The 21,361-nt window shown below is 35.0% G+C and overlaps 1 protein-coding gene across 3 annotated transcripts in view; it reads left to right on the top strand.

Annotated features, from left to right (window-relative positions):
* INTS6 (integrator complex subunit 6) overlaps window positions 1–21,361 on the top strand; it is an 81,078-nt gene that overhangs the window by 26,257 nt on the left and 33,460 nt on the right. The window contains exon 1 of one of the 3 annotated variants that reach the window (XM_019668887.1): window positions 2,086–2,308. The exons of the other annotated variants lie outside the window; for them this stretch is intronic. The gene's annotated coding sequence lies outside the window, so the exon portion shown is untranslated. Of the gene's footprint in view, window positions 1–2,085; window positions 2,309–21,361 lie in introns of those variants that run through there. 3 annotated transcript variants of the gene reach the window in all.

Raw genomic sequence — 21,361 nt, 5'->3', positions numbered from 1 at the left:
AGAGGGCAGTGTCACTGGCCCTCATATGTGGGATCCGAACCGGGGCCCTCTGGCATCCCAAGCCAGTTCTTAACCATCGCGTCACTTGGCCGGCCCTCTGTTATCCTTATTATGCTTAATTCCTGGTTTGGATGCCTGTAATGAACATTATTATATATATTTGATCCAGATGAGGACAGTTTATAAAGAATTGGTGATTGTTAACACTTAATTTTTGCTTTCTGGAGAGTTGCTTCCATAATGAATTTTTTGAATTTTGAATTCTTAAAGTATATTTTAGATTAAATTCAGCAATAATTTTTTTTGTGATGCATAGTAACTGATTGTGTATAAGAATAGTGGCACACCATACATTTATATTTAGTACTACTGTGTTCTAGGTACTGGGAACACAAAGGTGGAATTAAACAAGGCTTTTGCCCCTAGAAAACATATTGTCTGAAGATATGCAAGTAAGCATTTGTAATACATTGAGATAAATCTCATGGCATAAACAGAAGGTTCTGAGAGAGCATAAAGAGAGGAGCTTTTTGAGGGAGGAGTAAGGAAGGAATTGAGCCATGACATTTCAGAAGGAGGAAACAGTGTGCACAAAACCACAAAGGCTTGAAAACAGTGTATTGGACAACTATACATTATGAGTGGAGAATGGGAATTGTAGGTAGGATGCTTGAAATGTAGGTAGAGGCCAGATGATACCACCCTAAGGAGACTGTTAACATTTACAGTGGAGGTATTTGAAGATGTTAAGTAGGTGAGTCACATATCAGATTTGCATTTTAATAAGCTTTCTCTGCTTGCTAGGTAAAAGAAGATAGATTGAAGGATGGTAAACTGGGAAGAATTAGCAAACTATTGTACATGCAACAAATTCAGGAAAAACATGGGGCATGCTAAAACTAAGCCAGTGCTGAATAGGAAGGCAGAAATCTGAACCCAGGGCCTAGGCTTGGGCTTCAGAGGGCTCTGTGAATTCCCTGAAATCTCATTCATGTTGTCTATGTGTGTGCACAGTTTTCTTGGGGACAGAGGTGTATAGCTTTAGTTACATTCTCAAACAAGTAAAAGCAAAAATGACAGTCTAGTAGTGTTTCAAGGTTTCCAACTTGGGAATCGATGTGGATGTTAGTAGTGTTAACTGAATGGGGCTATTGGATAAGTAGTAGAAAGGAATATAAAATAATTGTTTGATAAAGTATCTTTTACGGTACAAATATTTTAAAGGAGTTGTGAGCCAACTTTTAAAACAATAACCTCAAAGATTTTTTCTTGTCTTTTAACATTATGTCCTAGGAAAAGTATTTTGTGTGTAAAAACAGAAATAAGTAGAATTTTATCTCTGGATTCCTATAGTTAGAATTTTTATTTTGAAGCAGATTAAATAAGACTTGTTATTTATTTATTTATCAGATCTTTTAAGTTTTTAAATTTAAATTGAACATTTAAAATTGCTTATTTCAAATAAGTGTGAACATTGAAATTCAGAATGTTGAGACAAGGGCATTGTGTCTGGGGGGGTACACCTTGTATTAGTGTCAAGTCACTTAAAGAGGATGCAAGCCCGACTCCTTTTCGGTTTGTCAGTATATAATGTAAGACTAGTAGTAGATTATTGGCTTTAACAGCATTGACAGTTTTTTAACTCAGTTAACATCAGCCTGTTAGGTGTATTTTATGCCTCTCTAAATCCAATTACCGTTTGAGAACATGAAAAAGTTGAGTACTTTGTCTCCTGATGAGGTATACTCACATAAGCCTTCGGCTGTCAGTCGTTTATAAACACCCTCATTATATTTATTGAGCTGTATTCCATAAATAGTTATTTTATGTAATTTCCACTTTCAGTTCTTTTCAGATGTAATACAATAGATTTAAATTTTTTCAGATTGGTATATTAGGAATAAATTTTGGGCAGTGACTGGAACAATATTGAAACTGATCTTTACATCAAGGCAAGGCTACATTTTGATCTAAACAAGGCTATTTTGATATATTTTTCCCCACGCTCTGTCTTTTGAGGTTGAATTACTGATTTTTCCCCCTTTGTTTTGTTTGTTGTGGTTTTGATGTTTTTTTTCCTTTCAGCTAAAGGAGCAGTCCAGTGGTTTTCAAGAAGTGCCAAAGTGCACTGACTGTCTCATGATGACTGGTGCCTCAGGGAGGGTCATGATTCCTGGATACAGGATCGACCTGATCCTGGATGTCACTTCAAGCAGTCAGATCGTGGGGAAAAGCCTTGTCTAATGGCTAGCCTTCCTCAAAAGTCTGATGCTAGTCATCTCGGAAGGCCTCAGAAAAAGCCTTAAAGGTGAGCAGAGTAGAGTGTAGTTCTCTCTGGGGGCTGTGACTATTTGTTGGAGAATATGATTCAACATAGAATGACATCCCTAACCTGACAAATCCAGGTTCAATTTGTAAATTAACTTTAGTTTATAAATTTGTTGATGATACTCAGACCCCAACTTTCAAATTATTAGAAACTACCCTCCTAACCTTAAGATCTATAAAGGGAGAAATTCGGCATTTCCTGGGCCCTTCAGAAACTGAGGTTAGTGTCTTAAATGGAAACCACCTACTGTCATAGATAAGGAACACTGGTTACAAAATCACATTGTGTTAAGTACAGATGGATTTTAAAAAATTTAGCTAGTCAGGTGTTTTCCATTATATATTTATCATGTATCTGTTATAGATCAGGCAATTGGGCTTTAGGATTTGGAAGGACAAATTTGCACTTGATTTGTTATAATAATTTTTAAAAAACAGCGATCTTTGTAGCAGTTGGATTTATGTAGCTCATGTTTTATTCCATTCAACTTGAAGAGTATTAGTATTGCCTACATCATTTAAGTAACATTTTTAGCCCTATGAAAAGATTCTGTAGAGACGTTTTGAGCTTTTTGGTTTGCAAAAAGTTTAATTCTAGGCCTCTTTCTCTGTGCTTTAAGCACTTATAGAATCCAATTGTTTATATAATAACCTTTATTACTGGAATTTCAAACTCTAAAACCTGTCCTAAGACTTTTTAGGGTTTGTTTTTAATTGAGTCACCTATATTATTGGGTTGTTGGAAAAATCATGACACATTTTTGCAATGAAATACATAGAAAAAATACGTCATGACTTTTCCAATAACCCAATAGAAAAAAAACAATAATATGGGCATGTACTATTCCCAATGTATGCACATTTTTCCATTTAGATATGTCACTGCTGTATTAATATTAGAAAACATGCAAAAACAGAAGTTTTAAAAGATGAGGTAAAAAACTTATGCAAAGGAAGTTCCGATATTTTTTTCCTCCACACGATGCATCATGCTGTATTGTATACTGAGGTTGGCAAATTTCTTGTAAAGGGCCACATGATAAATATTTTAGGCTTTCAGCCCATATAGTCTCTGATGGAACTGTTGAGCTCTGTTATGAGGCAAAAGCAGACATAGACAATTTTTTAAACGAATGAATGTGACTGTCTTCAATAAAATTTTATTTGCCAAAACAAACTGTGGCCCGGATTTGCCTGGTGGGCCATGGTTTACTGACCCCTGTAGTATACCCTAGCCCTTGAAATTGTGGTATACTACTTCTGTTCAGTTTTAGAGGGCAGTTGATCTCATTTGATGGAGTGAGCAGAAGAATACTAAAGGTCAGAATGTATTCAGTTCAATTGGATAATTACTTACAGAACACCAGTGATTCAGAGACAAGGTCAGGTGTGGAGATCATGAGTTTGTAAGAGAGATAGGTAAACAGTTATGGCACGGCGTAAGAAGTAAAATGATCACAGCACAAGCGGCTGAGAAAGTGAATGTGGCACTGGAAAATGATGTCTCAACTTGGACTTCGAAAGATTAATTCAAGTTTGTGAAGTAGATGGGTGCAAAGGCATAAAGGTGATAGAAGAGAGCATGAGGGAACTATATATATATATATATATATATATATATATATACCTCATTTCTGATAGTTAGCAGGTTTAAGAAGTAGCAGGAAATGAGAGTGGACAGATTGGCATGGCCCATCGTGTATGCTTTGCCAAAGAAATTGGACTTGGCCTTATAGGTTGATGGTAACCGTTGAAGAGATTTTAGTCTAAGAGAAAGTGATCAGATTTGGATTTTAGAAAAATAGTGGCAGTAATGTAGAATATATAAGGAGTAGATTTTTTTTTAAACTCCTTATAAAAGAGGACACAATTGTTTGTTGGTTGTTTTATACCTGACGTAAAATAAAGAAACTTGGAATACTATTTAGCAAAGGAATGAACTACTGATATGCTACAACATGGATAAACCTCCAGAACGTTATGCTAGATGCAAAAGACCACATATTATATGATTCCATTTGTATGGAATGTCCATAAAGTAGAAAGTGGTTGCCTGGGGTTGGACTAGGGACTGACTGCAAATGGGCAGGAGTGATCCCTTTGGGGTGTAGTAAATGTTCTAAACTGGGTGGTGATCATGGTTGTACAACTTTAAATTTATTAAAAATAATTAGACACTTTTTAAATGGGTGAATTTTATGGTAGGTAATTATGCCTCAATAAAGTTGTTAAAAAATTAGAAAGACCTCACCTTTGAAATTTGTTGAAGTAAAACTTTATTAAAGCAATTATGTCTATTCTGCTGATTGCCAAGTAATTGTTCTTTCCTCTGAACAAATATTAATCTTAAACTATTGGGTTGTTGGAAAAGGCATGATGCATTTTTGCAACGAAAGACGTAAAAAAAATACATCATGACTTTTCCAACAACCCAGTATTAGAACCCCCTAAATATTTCTTTATAGATTTAAAGGGTATACATTGTAACTATAAAGTGTAACTGTAGAAACTACCAACTAAATAAATCAAGACTGTTACTAAAGTTTATAGATTTCACTTTGACTTTAATAATGTCTTAATTTTCCTTTCTTTATTAAATATCATATGAGGAGAGCCTTAAATACTTATATTGGATAATATTAAGAAGCTAGAAATAGGTTAAGGGAAAATTACTTGTTTTTTTTCCCAAAGAAATAATTGCTAATGAAAAAACCTGAAATATGATGATTTTAAATTTATAAATTGTTTCCTTCTAAACGTAAATCTTAGAAAATGAATAAAAAATACAAAGCAATTGGAAAGTGGTTAATTTCACTCAATAAATATTTATTGAGCGCCTACTATGTGCTAGACAGCTGTTTCTTAGAAACAGATTGTGAAAGATTCTTACTATGTTACTTTCTTTTGTTCCTGGATACCAAAATAATTTATGAGGTTGAGCATAATCATTACGAAAACGTGTAAACTTAATTGCATTACCGTTTTTTTGTTTACAAGGTAATTTCACAACTCAATTCCCAAGTTTGTGAGAGTAAGGAAAATGAGCCTTAGTATAGCTGATTCCCAAGTAAGAGACAGAGCTGGGAATTGATCATTGGCTTTTTTCATTTCAAGTCTGTTCTTTACAGTCTAGTGTGAGATTAAAAAAAATAATACAACACTATATAATGATAGACATATACATCAATGGATAAAATCGAAAGTCCAGAAACAAACACATAACATTTATAGTCAGTAGATTTTCAACAAGGGAGCCAAGATACTTTAATGAGATAAGAAAAGTCTTTTCAACAAAAAGATTACGGACAACTGAACATAATCCTGTACTGGTCAACTGAATATTCCACATACAAGAGAGTGAAGTTGGACTCCTATGTGACACCATATACAAAAATGAAATGAAAATGGGTGGGCAACCTAAATGTGAGCGTTAAAACTCTTGGAAGAAAAAACGTAAGTGTAAATCTTCATAACCTTGGATTAGGCAGCAGTTTCTTAGACATGACACCCAAAGCACACCAAAGAAAAATTAGATAAATTTGACTTTGTCAAAATTAAAAACATTTGTACTTCAAAGGATACTGTCGAAAAAGACAGTAACAGAATAGGAGAAAATATTTGCAAATCATATATCTGATAAGGGCCCAGTATCCAGAACATACAAAGAACTATTACAATACAAAAATAAAAAGACAACCCAATTAAAACATGGGCAAAGGATTTGAAGAGAGATTTCCACAAAGATGATAAACAAATGGCCAAGAAGTACATGAAAATGTGTTCACCATCATTAGCCATTAAGGAAATGCAAATCAAAACAATGAGATACCACTTCACATCTATAATGGCTGTAATAAAAAAGATGGATAATAACAAATATTGAGAATGTAGAGAAACTGGAACCCTCATAGATTGCTGAGGAAGGTAAAATGAGGCAGCTCCTATGGACAATAGTTTGGCAGTTCCTCAAGAAGTTAAACAATCTGTGGCCCCAAAAGTCTGCTCTTTGGTAAGTGCCCCAAAGAAATGAAAACATGTTCATATAAAATGTCATATCAGCATTACTTAGAATAGCCAAAAAGTAGAAACAACACAATGTCCATCAATTGTTTGATAAACAAACTGTGGTATAGCCATAGAATGGAATATTATTCAGCCTTAAAAAGTAATGAAATTCTGAGACATACTACAACATGATGAACCATGAAGACATGCTAACTGAAAGAAGCCAGACACAAACGGCCACTTACTGCACAATTCTATTTATATGAAATGTTCAGAATAGACAATCCCACAGAAACATAAGTAGTATTGCTAGGGGTCGTGGGTAAGAGGAGATGCTAATGAGTATGGGGTTTCTTTTTTGGATGATGAAAATATCCTGAAATTACTTAGTGGTGATGATGTACAACTCTGCTTACCTGGTTCACCCATTCTAAATACATGAAATAAAACAAATGGAAAAACTTAACATCTTTACCCCCACAAAACCCACTTCCCTCTCTAATGACTTCCTTAATTTCCTTATTTCTTTTCACAGCAAATTTAGAAATTATTTCTGATACCTCCTTGACTTCCCTCTCTACTTTTTAATCATCAGTCTACTGTAATCTGGCTTCTGATTCTACCATTCTTAATAATGTCACTCATGACTCCCTCATCTTCCAAATCCAGTAGTTGATTTTTAACTTTTCATATATTTTGTCAGCACTATTGAACATTCTTTCTTCAGTTTCTGTTGGCTTCTGGGTTTACACTCTCCTGGCTTTTCTTTGGCTTTCTATTCTGTTTTAATCCTTGATCTTAGTTTATTTGCCTGTTACTTAACACTTATTAACTGGTTCAATCTTAGATTTTTTTTCCCTTTTTATTTGACATACTACTCCTCTTGGGTAATTTTGTTCATTCCCACAGCTTCATCCTTTAGTATATATGGATTTGCCTCTATTTGATTTGTTAGCCTTTATCTTTTTTTTTTTAAACTTTTTTTTTTTTTTTTTAAGATTTTATTGGGGAATTGCGGCAGGGAAACAGCGTTGGGGAATCGGGGAAGGGAAACCAACAAGTTGCTGTTCTTTTGTTCTTCAGTCTAGTTGTTGAGGTCATCGCTTCACTGGCCCATGTTGGTATTATCATTGTGCTCTTCCCAGGTGAGGCAGTCGCTCGCTGGCCACAGCAGCTCACGAAAGCTCACACCTGCTGCCGTCCAGTCCCACGGCAGCCTATGCAGTCACCCGGGACTCATGGCAGCCCAGCTCCAGGTGGAGCTGTTGTTCAACATCTGAGCTGTAGAGGGCGCAGTGTCACTGGCCCTCATGTGGGATCTGAACCGGGGTCCTGCTGTTCAGAGCTGGCGTTCCAATCCAACTCCTAACCAACGCGCCACTCGGCTGGTCCTTTTTTAAACTTTCTTATTTTTAATTTTTGTTATGGTAAACATCAATAGATAGCTACAGCCCACATAAACAAAAGTTCTTAAGGGTCCTCAGTAATTTTTAAGTGTGCAGATGGTATCAATAAACTGTTAGAACACCATTGCTCGTGTGTGTGTGTGTGTATTTGAGATACAGTTGACATATATAACATTAGTTTTGGGTGTACAACATAAATGATTCAATATTTGTATATACAGTTGATCCTTGAAAAACGTGAGGGCTAGTGGTGCTGACCCTCCATGCAGTCGAAACTCTCATCCTTTAAGTTTCAGAAATGTTATTATTTCTTTGACAATTTTTTCACTTTTATGTCTCTATTGTTTCTGGATATCATACTCTGCATTGATCCATCATCATTATTTATCTTCTGTCTCCTACTTTTATCTTTCTTTGTTGTTCTTGGAATTTTCCATAACTGGGTTAGGAAAGGGTTTGGCTTTTGCTAAGGTTTACATACCTTTTTATTAAGGTGAAATTCACATAACATAAAATTAATTATTTTAAAGTGCACAATTCAGTGGTATTTAGTAATCCCTTCTTTTTTAATAAAATTCTTACACTAGGCAGAAATATAAAGGCGCTGCAACAGAGTACATTGGTTTCTCTCTAACCCCAAGCAGCAAATTCTAGGGTAGGCAGATTTCTTTCATATACCTTTTCTCAACCAGATGATTTTATTTTGGGTATCCTTGGATTTTAAACGGTTCTTTTTGGAAATAATCAGAAAAATCACTGAGGATAACGATTATTAAAAGGTAAAACCTTAGGAAGAGAAAAGAAGTTGAGGACTAAATACTGAGTCTTAAGAACTTTTCTTAAATCTATTAAGGAGGAAACTGAAATAAATCTGTTAAGGGCCTGATGCTAGTTATATGTTTTTTTGGTTATTATTTGTTTTGAGTAAGAGATAAGGCTATATTATATTTGAGGAAGGAGATTTAAGAAATATCCACTTGGTCATGTTAAAATTTAATTTGGAGCTCTTTTTCCGTCTATATTATCTGGTCAAATCTGGGTAATTGGATAGGACTTGATCCTAGAGGTGCCAGCTTTCTATTTATTAAATCACAAAACACATTTAGCATAGTGTGATTAGAATTTGTGCTTCTCTGCCTTTAATGCATGTCCAGTGCCTCTTTGAATACATATTTTATACAACAAAGCAAAACATCGACAGGCGTCTGATTGAACATTCAGGGATTCTGAAAAGCTTCTGGAATGGTATACATTTTAGGATACTGGTTCAGCTGCTGTAATTGGTACAAAAGTAATAGTGGCTTAAAAAGAGAAAACTTCTTTTTCTCTCACATCAAAAACAGAACTGATTAGGGTGTTTCTGCTCCAAGGTATTGTGCAGACCCCCATGTTCTTTTGACTTTGTTGCTCTGTCTTTGCTTTTATCTGAATGGTTGATACTGGTTTTACAACACATCCTAGTTCAACACTACAACTGAATTTCAGCCTGTGGGAAGGAGTAAAGAGTGGAGGGCAGGCAAGTAAATTATTGTTAATAAGGGTTTAAAGTACTTCAGGTATCCCTTAAAATGAAGCCACTCTGATTCTTCCATTTTGTTACATTGTCTTAAGTGGAAGAGAACAGCATATAGTTAGATTATCCTCTGAGAATGAGTATTCTCACTTGGATCTTTACAGGGTCACTCTTAGAAAGGAGGCAGAGGCAGCATGGTATAATATAAGGCACCAGATTCCAAATTAAATGAAATATGCGTTCTAGAGCCTTTTCTTTCCTTCTTTTTGGCACTAAATATATGGTACTCAAAATTTGCATTTATTTATATTTCCTTTGTTGTTGTTAGTCCCTTTGTTTAGCTATAGTTTATATACAGTAAGATGTAGCAATTTCAAGTATAAAACTTGAGCTTTGACAAATGTAAACATGTTTTTAACAGCACAATAATGATATGACATACATCTGTTATTCTATAAAAGTTCTCTTAGGCCCCTTTGCAGTTCATTTCTATCACCGTACCCTGGAAACCACTGGATACTGGATCTCTCTCTCTCTCTCTCTCTCTCTCTCTCTCTCTCTCTCTGTGTGTGTGTGTGTGTGTGTGTGTGTGTGTGTGTGTGTGTGTGTTTGCCTTTTCCAGAATTTCATATAAATGGTATCATATAGTGTGTAGCCTGTTGTGTCTGGCTTCTTTCACTTAGCATAATGCTTTTGAGATTTATCCATATTGTTGCACATATCAGTAGTTTGTTCCTTTTTATTAAGTAGTTTTCTATTGTATGGCTGTACTATTTGCTTATCCATTCATCAGAACTTTTTTTTCTTTCATTTTTTGACCATTATGAATGAAGCCACTGTGTACATTGGCATATAAGTCCTTTTGTGGACGTATGTTTTCATTTCTTTTGGGTGTATACCTAGGAGCACAGTTGGTGGCTCATAGGGCAAGTGTATATCTAACTTTATATGAGACTGCCATACTATTTACTAAGGTGGCTGTACTATTTTGTATTCCCACCAGGAATGTATGAGAGTTCTAGTTGCTCTACATCCTTCCAATACTTGAATTTTTTTCAGTCTTTTAAGTTTTAGACAATATAGTGGGTGTGTAGCGGTATCTCATTTTGGTTTGTTTGCATTTCCTAATGACTAATGATGTTGAACATCCTTTCATGTGCTTCTATGCCATCTGTGTATCTTCTTTTGTGAAGTGAGTGTTCTGATCTTTTGCCCATTTTTTACTGGGTAGTTTGTAAGAATCTTTTACGTATTCTGGATACAAGTCCTTTATTGAATATGTGTTTTCAAATATTTTCTCCCAGTCTACTATGGCTCGCCTTTTTATTTTTTACAGTTGCTTTTGAAGGGCAACTTATTTATTTTTTCTTTTATAGATTGTGCTTTCTGTGTCCTATTTCAGAAATCTTTGCCTAACCCAGTATTACTAAGATTTTTTCTCTTGCTTTTTCTTTAAGGAGTGTTATAGTGTGAGATCGTACTTTTAGGGTCATGTTTCATTTAGAATTTTTATGTATGATGGGAAGAAAGTGTTAAAGTTCATTTTGGGGGGCACAATATTAACTAATTATATAGTACCATTTGTTGAAAAGATAATCCTTTTCCCATTGTATTGTCCTGGCATCTTTGTTGAAAGTCAATTGACCCATATTTGTGTGTTTATTTCTGGGCTTTCTATTCTGTTTTGTTATCTCCATTCCTGTCTTTTGCCAATACAACACTGCCTTGACTACTATAACTTTATAAGTCTCCAACTTTTTCTTTTTCAAAATTGTTTTGTCTTTTCTAGGTCTTTTGAGTTTCCATATAAATTTAGAATCAGCTTGTTAATTTTTATAAAAAAGCCTGATGAAATTTGGATTGGAATTATATTGAATCAATAAGTTAATTTGAATATATAAGTAAATTGACATTTAACATTATTGGTTATTCTGATTCATGAGCATGGTACATCTCAGATTTTTCAAGTCTACTTTTTCTCAGCAATGTTTGTAGTTTTCATTGTATAAGTTCTGCACATATATTTTGATGCTGTTGTAAATTGGTCCTTTTACTTTCAAATTTCTGATTATTTGTTGCCTGTACATACTTCTATGATTTTTGTATTTTGACCTTGTATTCTGTGACCTTCCTAAATTCACTTATTATTAAGTAACATTTTATAGGTTTTTTTGTATTTTTTTTGTATACAAGATTATGTTTCTGTGAATATAGACAGTTTTAGTTTTACTTTTTTGTTTCCAGTAAGTGTCCACCTTTGTTTCTTGCCTTAATGTACTGGTAGTGGTGAGAGTGGACATCTTTGTCTTTCTTGTTCTTGTTCTTGGAGGATGTGTTAGTGAATGAAACTTTTACCATGCAAGTGTGATGTTACCTGCAGGTTTTTTGTATATTTTTATCAGGTTGTGGAAAATTTTTTTTGTTCCAAGTTTGCTGTTTTTTTTTTTTTTGTTTTGTTTTTTTTAAGTCATGGATGGGAATTGAATTTTGTCAAATGTTTTTTATGCATATGTTGAGATGATCATACAGTTTTTCTTTTAAAATGTTGTTAGTATGGTGAATTATACTGATTAACTTTTAATGTTAAACCAACCTTGTTTATGTCCTTGTTACATATTTTGTAGGTGAGGAAACTGGTGCACAAACGTGGTAATGTAAGTAAGCAGGCATAGGAACCACTCAGAAAGCAGCAATCTGAAACTATTTACAATTAAGGCCAAGCAGAAAAACAGATTTTAGTAGGGTGACAGTATAGACCCAATGTAAACATTAGATGGGAATCTGTATATGTAACAAGGATGTAGCAAAGTGGGAGAATGTGAGTTTAAGTCTTTGTTTTTCCAGAACCTTTAGTAACTTGGGACAAATTTATCAATCTCTTTGTGTCAAGGTTTCCTTACCCTCTTTCCACCCTTAAATGATAAATATATTTCTTTGATTCTAAGAAATATTACCCACCTATGCCTTACCTCTTCAGCATTTCAGAAATCAGGAGAAATTAGTTAGCTTTCAGACAGGAAATAACCTGTGATGGACTTGTACCTAGCACTGCCTGTGTCACTGTGTATTTAGGCATAGATTTGGATCATTTAGCTCTCACCGAGGCTGAATTATTTGCTTTGCTAGCACCTCATGTCAGGTGAAATTTTTATATTCCATTTAAAAGAGTTAAAGTGTTTCAGTTTAAGTAACATGAACATTTGGCTAATAATTATGTTTACAGGTGGGCTAGTAATAAAAGCAAGACTTTCTTCCCATTCTCATTTCCTTTCCATAGAGGCTATTTTTTTTTTAAATATATTTTTTTTTTTAATTGGGGAATTGGAGGGGAACAGCATTGGGGACTCAGGGAAGGAGAACAGACAGGTAGACAAATTGCTGTTTTGTTCTTCAGTCTAGTTGTGGAGGACATCACTTCACTGGCCCATGTTGGTATGATCATTGCGCTCTTCCTGGGTGAGGCAATCCGTCACTGGTCATTGGTTGGCTGCTCACAATGGTTCACAGCAGCTCTCGCTGGCTGCTGGCTGTTCATGCTGGCTGCCAGTCACTCATGTAGCTCACGGCAGCCCACTGCAGCCTATGCCATTGCAGCCGACTCACAGCAGTCCAGATCCACGTCGAACTGTTGTTCATCATCTTAGCTGTAGAGGGCGTAGCGTCACTGGCCCTCAATGTGGGATCCGAACCGCGGCCCTGCTGCTCAGAGTTGGTGTTCCCAAGCAAGCTCTTAACCAACTGAGCCACTCTGCCGGCCCCATAGAGGCTTTTAATTGCTTGCATTTTTAATTGTGTTGGTTAACTCACATATGTCTAATTCTTAAAAAGATTATTATGGAACTTTCAAACATATGCAAAAGTAGGGAAAATAATAAACCTGAAGAGCTCTTATATAGCTTCAATAATTGTCCACATTTTGCTGTTCTGGTTTCATCTGTTCTGCCCCTATCTCCGTACACACTTTTTGGGAAAATATTTTAAAGCAAATTCCAAACATTATATAATTTCACACATAAATACTTCTATATGCATCTCTAACATATAAGGATATCTAAATCTATCTATAAACACACACACACACACACACACACACATCCCTGCAGTGATCTATAGCCTAACAAACTTTTAATTTATTTTAACAAATCTTAATTAATTTAATTTAATTAATTTAAATTTGATTTATCTATAGCTTAACAAAAATTTGAAGGGATCCAATAAATAATCTTAATACCCAATCTATGTCCTAATTTTCTTACTTGTCCCATAGTGGTTTTGTTCGAATCAGAATCCAAACATGGTTCACACATTACATCTGATTGTTATATTTTTTTAACCAGAAGTCTCATAGATGTTTAAGACAAATTTGGATGCCTAATTATTTCTTAAAATTTTTTAAAGGAAAGTATTACCTTTTGGTGTATTAGCATTGAAACAAACAAAAAATGGTGCATATATTAGATTGCCTAATGTGCAACAGGCAGTGCAAATAAAGACAGTTGAAACTGTCAGATTTCTGAGATGAGAGGTAAAACTTTCAAAACTATGCCATGGGGCCAGCCGAGTGGCACGATGGTTAAGAGCTGGCTTGGGACGCCAGAGGGCCCCGGTTCGGATCCCACATATGAGGGCCAGTGACACTGCCCTCCACAGCTAAGATGCTGAACAACAGCTCAACCTGGAGCTGGGCTGCTGTGAGTCGCTGGCGACGGTGTAGGTGTAGGCTGCAGCCCCTGTGGCAGTGGGTTGCCATAGGCTACCGTGTGTAGCCAGCAGCCAGCAGCCAGCGTGAGTGGCCAGCAGCCGCAGGGAGCGCCCGTCCAGAAGCCGGCGACTGATCTGCCTCGCCCGGGAAGAGCACAATGATGGTGCCAACTTGGGCCAGCGAAGCAACGCCCTCCACAACTAGACTGAAGAACAAAAGGACAGCAACTTGTCTGTTCCCCTTCCCCCAATTACCCAGCATTGTTCCCATCCCCCAATTCCCCAATTAAAAAAAAAATCTTTAAAAAAAAAACTATGCGATGGTATTATGATTGTTATACCAACTATGAAGAACTATTATTAAAGAAACATCTGTCCAAAGCCAATCTTTTAAAGGGAAGCATTATATCATCTAGCAATTTATAATTGAATTAAACAGAATACAAAAATATTCTAATGTTAATCAAATAGGAAATAGAAATGAAATACTAGTAGTCTTGGATATATCTTGAAATTAACACTATTCAAACTAAGGATGCTAAAGAGGTCAAGATCATAAGCACAGGCTATAAAATATGACTCTTATGTTCTGCTTAACCTCTGCCAAAAGGGATAAGAACCTATACACCCCCAGTGTGGAGAGACCTAGACTGAGATTCTGTGATACTGGCACTCTATGAAACTCTCTGATATAGAGAAGAAAGTGATTTGAAGCGCGATGGATAATTATGTGGCTATTGTTGGAAAAATTTTTTATATACATTCAATGTTAAATTTTGGGAAAGCAACAAAATATATTAAATTGATGATACACTTTAGAATCTAAGTTATGGGTAATAGGTATTGGAGGTCTAAGTGAGATGATTTAATGTAGCATATCTGATTGAAACCATTAACTTGTTATGTGATTTGGGGCAATATTTGGTATGAATAAGAAGTTTTTAAGCTTTTTTCTCTCCTCATTTTTTTGAATTACCAAGAAAAGGTTATTATTGTTATTTTTATGGGTGTAATGTTTCCAGAAGATAGGGACATACATAATGTACTGTAGAAAGTTTATGGATAGGTTTTTGTGCTTGAAGCATTAAGTGCTCTCAGTTACATAGGAAATAATGGCCCTCAAAATGATTCAAAGAGCCTTTACTATATTTTTATTTTTAAGTGTCTTTACCAACATACTTTAACTTAACCTTCTGACTGAATGCTTTATAATTTATTTCAGCTTAAATTTATGTTAGATTCTGAATAATTGGGGATATTATTTAACAATTACGTGTGATTATACAGTAGTTGATAACAGCATTGTATATCATATGATGAGTGAAACAAGCAGGAGCTCTGCCTCAATGAGTCTAGTTTTGAGAAGGCAAACAATAAAAATATCACAATAGATAAAAGTAAAATTGTAATTGTTAAATATCCAACAAAAGAGAGGAATATGTGCTATGAGAGCTTACAATAAGGGTACACTAGATTTAGTCAGGGAAGTCATGGAAAGCTAACATCTGAAAAGATGAATAACATTTATTACACCAAAAGTGGAAGGATGGCCGTACCAGGTACAGGGACTATAAAAGGGCTCTTTTCCCAAAGGGGGAGTATGTTTGAGAATGAGGGATTGGAAGAAGGCTAAGGTGACTTGGAGCATAAGAGCAGAGGAATCACAGTAAATAATGGAAAGGAAGGTTGGGCTTGACCACACCAAGGGCCTTTGAGGCCATGTTAAATAATGTTGTTAATATAAAAGCAAGTGTTTCATTTGGAGGTTGGGGGTGGAGGAAAGGAACACAAGTGGGTATTGGAAGACCAGTTAGGCATTGCTGCGTTGGCCAAGGAGGTTGGTAATAGTAGAAGAAGTAGAAAGAAGCAACAGTTTCAAGAGATATTTAGAAAGCTAAATCAACCACATTTGCTGACATATCTTGTATTTGGGGGTATAAGGAAGAGGAAGATCGCTTCTTGTGAAACTGGATAGATTATGATACAATTCACTGAGCTAGGAAATGTTGAAAGAGTATCATTTTGGGTGGAGGAAAATCATGACTTCAGTTTTGAACATGTTGAGTTTGAGGTACCTTAGAGCTCTTCAAGAGGGAATTTCATGTAGTCAGAAGAATATTTGGTGCTCAGAAGAAATATCTAGTCTGGTCATATAAAATTTTAAAGTATTATCTGAGTATAGGTAGTATTTGAAGCTCTGGGTAGGCAGGTTGAGGGTTTAGAGTATAAATTGGCTTCAAGATCTGAGCCTTGAGGATCTGCAGCACTTAGTGGCTAGGTATTGCAGGTTGGGGTGGGGGTGGGGGAAGACAGAGAGGAACAGCAGCCAGAGAAGAGGAGGAAAACCAGGAGAATATTTCAGCGTGAAAGCCAAAGGAAGAATGTCTTTCAAAAGAGTGGTAAATAGTTTTGAATGCTGCTGTGAAGCCAAATCTGAAAAATCTCACTCGATTTAATAACCCCTTTAGTTATCTATTTCTGTGTAACAAATCATTGTAAATCTTAGTGGCTTAAAGCAACAATAGTGTATTATTTCTCAAGATTCCTTGGGTCGGTTTCATTCAGTTGAGGGCTTAGCTGGGTTTGGAACATCCAAGATGGTCTTATTAATTTGTCTGGGGCTTTGGTGCTCACTGTTACCTGGGCACCTTGCTTCTTGTCCCTGTAGCTTCCATATCTCCATGTGATCTATCATCAGTCAGTAGTTTAGTTCAAGCTTCTTTACATGGTGGCTGCCTCCCAAGGGGATGACAGTGAAGTTGTGAGGCCTGTGTTAAGACTTAGGCCTGGAACACTTTCACCACACTGTCATCTACCACAGTGACCAAAAAAAAAAAAAAAAGACATCATTGATCATTTAGAGTGAGAGTTGTTTTAGTAGAGTGAAAAGACTAGAAAGTGACCAGCAAGTGGACAAAAAATTCTTTATATTTTCTCTAAACTTGAGACAAAACAGGTTAATTATTTTCTGAATGCTTTCTGTTTCTTTCCTTATATGCTCCCTTTCCCTGAATGTTATTCATCTGTCTCCACCATATTAAAATCTTAACCCAGTCTTAAAGGCTTTCTTAAAAATCATCAGTTTCTCTTCTTTGTACTTTATTCTGTAGCAGTTCTGAATTATAACACTTTTTTATCCCAGTGTTTATTTCTTGCCTCCTATATTTTTTATCATGATCTTCACTCTGCTTATTCCCCCTCCCTGCCAACCTACAAAATTTTCTAGATTCTCAGTAAAATTTTCATTCTTCAAACTTACTCAGATGCTACTTCCTCTGTGAACCTTCCCTGGTTCATCCCCTAGATAATCACTTATTCCTCTGTATCTTATGCATTCTTTTATTATTGCACACATCATAACATGTTAAATTATTTCTTTACATGTTCTTGAAGGTAGGAAATTACAGTGTCTAATGTGTTATCTATCATTAAAATTCCTGAGTTATAGCTTGATTTGTGATCCCCATTCTTATTTTTTTTAAAAAAGGCTTCACATAACAATTAAAAATTGAATATTAATAATGACCTAATTACTTCTTTGATACTGTGCCAGGTTCATTGGTACTAGCCAGTGCATTAAACTATAAAGAAACGTGATGGTTTGGTGTGTGAGGTAAAAAACTTCTGCAAGAAATAATATATGGTCACATTCTTTGTATCTGAATAAGGTAAGAATTTATGAAGTTATATTCTGTGTGGACCTTGGTGAAAATATGTCCATATGCAAATTCTCATTATGAGTATTGTACACTGAGCTAGATGGAGTAGTTATGTCTTCAACATACAGAATGTTGTTCCACTCTTGCTCTAGGTGTCAGACAGGTTTTGCAGCTCATGTCTTTGTGTCCTCTATATGTGGTCACCTACAAAGGCCATAGAGATTAGCTATTTACATACATAGGGACAGAATAATACTCCCAGCTCTTGGAGATAAGACTATCTGGTCCTGTGACCCACTGCAAACATTACCATGGAATCCTTGTTTGTCTGTTTGAATCCATAACTGTATGTGTATTGGGATGGAGGACACAGTTCTTGTTGGCATGACACGGAGAGGTGCTTACACTCTGATTGCAGTCCTCACTCTGCCCCACTTACTCTTGTACTGTCCTTAGGCTGTGGGAAATGGGAGGCACAAATTCTGTATATGGGGTGCGGCACAGAAAAGAATCATCTTTTTCCCTACCCTCTCTCAAAATGGTGGATAGGCAGCTGGGTAAATAGGTCATTAAAACTTAGGGTGGGAAGTAGGATTATTAAAGGAGGTATAATTTGAATTACTTGGTAATAGAACCAGTTGATAGAACATTCAGGTGCAAGGGGACACCTCTCAAATGTTGGTACAGATCAGTCACCTGGCTTTTATGATGAGCTCTGGTGTGATTATCATCCAGAAGCCAGTTAGGTTGTATGCCAAGAGAAATCTGTTTGGTTCTTGAATTAAAAATGCTTTAAAAATAAATTTATTTTATCTTCTTTTAACTGTTTGCTGGCTTTTCTTTATTTTTTACATTCTGCAAGTTTAAAAAATAATAATATATGAGAATCCTCATTAGTGAGGTTTTCTAACAGTTTTTCTTAAAGTGAGCTAGCTAAAACATCTCAAATCTTGTTTGTTTGGCTTGGTATAATCCTTATTAAATCTTGAAATAATGCCATGCTTATGGTAGGTGCTCAGTGAATAAATAAATAAGATTTAAATTTAAATTGAGCCTTAGTCTATTCTTAGCAAAGTCTCAAATAATTAGGGTCTGAACTGTAATCAAACATAAAACAGTCATCAAATAAAGGGGAAATTGTACTTTTTCTCTACAGAAAGTTGAAACATTTGAGCATACCTAATGATAGACTCTCACCTAATCTGCCCTTTGTTTTTTATACCTATGGAGAAATTTTTTTTTATTTAATAAAAAGTTCAAGGAAGACTCAAAGGTGAAAAGGGTAGTAATAAAGATCTCCAAAGGAAAGAAGGAGAAATAGGACAGTCTTCCTAAATTTAAAATGGAGTTATATTTCCTTCTCCGTCAGCTATTAAGATAATTACTTAGATATCTGGAATGCTGATATTAATAAAATTAATCATTTTAAATTATATAGAAAACCTCAATTGTATTCAAATAAAAGTAAAACTTTGTTAGTGCAAACAATAATTTTCTTTGCTTATTAGTCCGTTTAGACTGAAGCTTGGCCAAATATAATCTTATGAAGACCCTAATGAAGACCAATAATGTCATAGTTATGGGAAAATTATTGTATTATTGTATTACACATGATTTATCCAATTCTTAAAATTCTTGGTCTTCCTTAGATGCTCTAAACTTGATTATAAGTAGGGGTTATTTGAGCATGTATTCTCAAACAGATGTCTCCTGACATACAGTCTTATATTATAACTTGTCTCTAAAACAGAATAGTACCTACCTCATTTGTTTGTTATACATATTATATGAAAAGATCATAGAATGGTGTTTGGCACATAGTAAGCACTCACTATGCTAGCTATTATTGTTTATTTTTATTGTTGTTGTATTTCCTGGACTTGAGAATTGGAAGAGACCAGTAAGATGGAGAAAATTGTATTGTTACCTGTCTCTGTTGGATCAAAGAGTAACTGGGGGAAAGGCATAGGACTATGCTTTATAAAAACAAATAACATATAAAATGTTTACAATGTATATTAACTAGTGGCTTAAAATTACCAGATTGATTCAGAAATCAATGGTTTAAAGTTTTTTCTAAAAGTTATTTTCATGATTAAAGTTTCTTTCCATTTAATAGAATTAGTTTTTTGGGTTTTTTTTTTTTTTTTGTATAATATCTTAACATTTGATTTTTTAAAATGCAAACTATGGTTCCTTAATGGTTGGACAGTATAATGCATTGTTAAGAGCACGGACTCAGAGGCCAGATTACCTGGGTTTCAGCTGTGTCTCATCATTTACTGTGTACCTTCTAGCCAGTTCCTGAAGCTCTCTGTGCCTCTGTCTTTATCATTTGTGAATAAGAATTATAATAGTGGCTGTGGATTAAATGTATTAATGTACAATATATAAAGGGTCTGCCATATAATAGTAACTACTATTATAATTGTGGTTGTTGTTAATGACTAATTTTTTTAGCATTATCTATTTAGACACTTAAATTTGAGTATTCTCATACTAAAGTTTTCTGCACGTTAGTCTCAGAAAACAGCTTTTACAAAACTATTTTCCTGCCAACTGTTCAGAAATGAAAATCCTAATATCTTGATAGCCAGTACTGTGATTTTCCATTTTCTTTGTGTTTGTTAGCTTATCCTTAAACACATCTCTAAAACATATTTCTTTAGGAACATGACACCTTCCCTCAGAACTCTTTGAGCAGTGGGACTGTATTTTATTATGCACTTATAAATTTCCAAAACCTAAACATGCCTAGTATTTGGTAGTTGCATAAAAAAATATGAGTCAAAGCAGGCATAATTTTCAGGGAATAGTCTAACCTCTTGCAGTCTATTTTAATAGCTAATCAAGTAAAACTCTTTGTTAAGAGTCCTTATAAATGTCTGAGTTTTGGAGTCAGTGATTATATCTGATCTACTTATTGAGTTGAGATGTGTATGAAGTTTTCTTGTCTTTGGCTTTGTATAAAATAATGACACTGTTATAGAAGAGGTATATATAGATAACTACTTGAATAATTTACTGGCTTTTGACAGTTATCGCCGTATTAATATGTTCTATTCTGGATAGGAGTATGCAATAAATTTCTGCCACATTTGCCTAGTTTTGTTCTTTTTGTTGTAGATTTTTAAAAATTTAGTAAATGGAACAATGTTCCAGATAATGAAGGTATAGTTTCCTTTGTTCCTCTCCTCAGTTACTTCCATCCCTCTTCCCCATCCCAGAAGCAACAATTATCATTAATTTGGTGTGTAGCCTTCTAGTTCATGTTTTACTACATGTACTTGTATGTATTATACATTTATAAAAGTACACTAAGGAATTGTTTAACAGTGCATACAGATGCTAATCTATGTGTATCATTTTGCATCTTCTTTTTCATCTATTGGGTTGTCGGAAAAGTCATGATATATTTTTCTGTTTTTTGCTGCAAAAATGCGTTATGACTTTTCCGACAACCCAATATTATTGTTTTTGATCCAGAAATAGACTCACATTTGTATGGTCAACCAATATAAGAAAAATGTGACATTATAGAGCAGCAGGATGGTCTTTTTTAAAAATGGGGGCTATGTCAATGGGATATTTATTTGAGAAAAAAAATCTACCCCACCCCTACCTCACATCATATAACAAACTCAATTCCAAATGTATTTCACATTTGAATCATTTGAGGAAATAATGTTGTAAATATTTCTTAGGGGGCCAGTGGACCCATGTCCTGTTGGGGAGTCCACTTCATAGTC

This window comes from Hipposideros armiger, unplaced genomic scaffold (assembly GCF_001890085.2).
Source record: "Hipposideros armiger isolate ML-2016 unplaced genomic scaffold, ASM189008v1 scaffold_541, whole genome shotgun sequence".
In the NCBI taxonomy this organism is placed as follows: domain Eukaryota; kingdom Metazoa; phylum Chordata; class Mammalia; order Chiroptera; family Hipposideridae; genus Hipposideros; species Hipposideros armiger.
This window is presented reverse-complemented; position numbering and strand designations above follow the sequence as displayed.